We start from the raw sequence: 2,145 nt of genomic DNA, 5'->3' as shown, positions 1-2,145 counted from the left end.
CCCTCTGCTTTCCCTTACACAGATTATCCTCACGTGTGGAATAATCGGGATAGATGGTTTCTGGACGGATGGAGCCGATGCACCCCCTATAACAAAGTCATTTGGGCTGCTGCTACGCCAGAAATGGAAAGGCATGTAACCTTGAATTTCACCCTTACCAAGAACTGTACCTGGCAGCTACGAGACAAGACATCTACGCCTCCATTTCACATGAAACTGGAATATCCTGACCTGTTACCTTTACCTGTGAGGACCTATGAAGACACTGAAATAACTGTGACTGTGCATAATAACGCATCTGTCTGGCTGGCTATGATGAACTGTAAACCGGATTCTAATGGACTATCATGTTGGACAATTGAAGGGGGGCAACAAATGACTGCAATAGCAACACCTGAAAATGATGTAATATTATATGTGTTTAAACAGGAAGCAACAACAAATGTAAAGTACCAGTAATGTTATGGGAAATTCATAAGACTAGGAGAGGGAATGGTTATCCATTTGATGCAACATTACTGAGACAAATGAAAGGTTGTAAAAAAGCTAGGATAGCTCATAAAATAATTACTGTAGCACTTAACATTAATGTTAGTGGGTTTGATATAAAACGTCACGAGTTTCCAAGAAAAAACACATATTACCACGCAGTACAGGTGCAACATATAATTGTAGAAATATACAATCCTATGGCCTCCTCATAAGGTAGAAATAAAACGAAGGCCAAAACGAGACATGTGGGGAGCTATAGGAACTGGATTAGGTATAGGAGGTTTAGGTTTAGGATCTCTTAATACTGCTGATATAGCAGCAATATATCACAAAATATCATCTATTGGTGTGAAACAAGCCAATAGTTTGCAAACTTTGGCTCATTGGGGGCCTGAGTTGGCAGACAGGCATATACAGGAGTTGCTAGTATGGAAGGCCCACCATGGGTGGTTAAATGAGTCCTTATGGACTGGTTTACAAAGTCAATGGGCCATAGATGAAGAATCAGCTTGCTATTTAAAACAGATTATTGCCATACAGCAGTATTTAAATTTTAAGACAGATTGGGGATTAAAACCCCAACATTGGAAAAGAATTAAAATTACCAGCAGACTGGTGGTTGCAGCCTAAGTCCTTCATGTGTGAGGAATCAATATGCCAAGCTGTATTTCAGGTAGCAACCACTGCTGAAGAAGACAATGTTTGGTGTCCGTTTCATGTTTTACCTGTTTTACTAGGAGGAACATGGTGGACACCCATAGTAGATAGACAATGGATAGATTAAATAATAATACTGTTGAACCTGCCTTTTGTTATAACTGGCAAGAAGGGTTCGTATGTCAAAGGGTGGGTACATTGCCACACCCCTGTTTGCATCCTTTAGCTGGGGACTGTTATTGGCGCCAAATAGCAGTAAACTCCACTGAAGTGTTTCAAACTGATACCACTTCTGCATGTGCAGTGACAGTAAATAACATCACTTGGAGTGATGGTACCTACTACGAGGGCCCAGGGTATCCTGTCGCACCAATGTGAGTAATATACGAGATGACTATTATGGAAGAACCTACATGTTAACTACATGGGAGGATATACATTGGGAAGCAGAAGCTAACCCATCTCTGATTTACAATTTGCCTACGAAATAGAACTACCTAAATATAAAGCGATTTTAGAGCATGCTAAACAATATGAACATCTTTTTAATGTAACGTTACATAAAGCAAGGGACCTACTAGTAAGATTGAAAACAGATGAAACAAAAGTAATTACCTCTGCAGAAGAAATTGAAGAAATATCTACACATCACTGGTGGGACTTTTTCACTAAGTGGTCACCATCAAGTAATACTATGGTAAATGTACTTGTTCATCCAATTGTGCTGTTAATTATTATTATTTTCATTTTTACCATTACCAATATTTACTTACATTTGCGTATTAGACGGGTAAAGCAGGAGCTAGACCGACACCACACCCCACGACGTTACAAGCATTCTTGAGGAGCTGTATACATTGTGAAGGGGGATTGAGTACCTTTTGCTTTGTGAATAAGATTCTCAGGGATTGTTTTGTCACAGATCCAGTGACAAAGGGTGGTCTGTTATACTAAGGTTGTTATAATATTAATAATTGTGTCACTGTACCTGTTATT

This window comes from Polypterus senegalus, chromosome 3 (genome assembly GCF_016835505.1).
Source record: "Polypterus senegalus isolate Bchr_013 chromosome 3, ASM1683550v1, whole genome shotgun sequence".
NCBI classification, from domain to species: domain Eukaryota; kingdom Metazoa; phylum Chordata; class Cladistia; order Polypteriformes; family Polypteridae; genus Polypterus; species Polypterus senegalus.
This window is presented reverse-complemented; position numbering follows the sequence as displayed.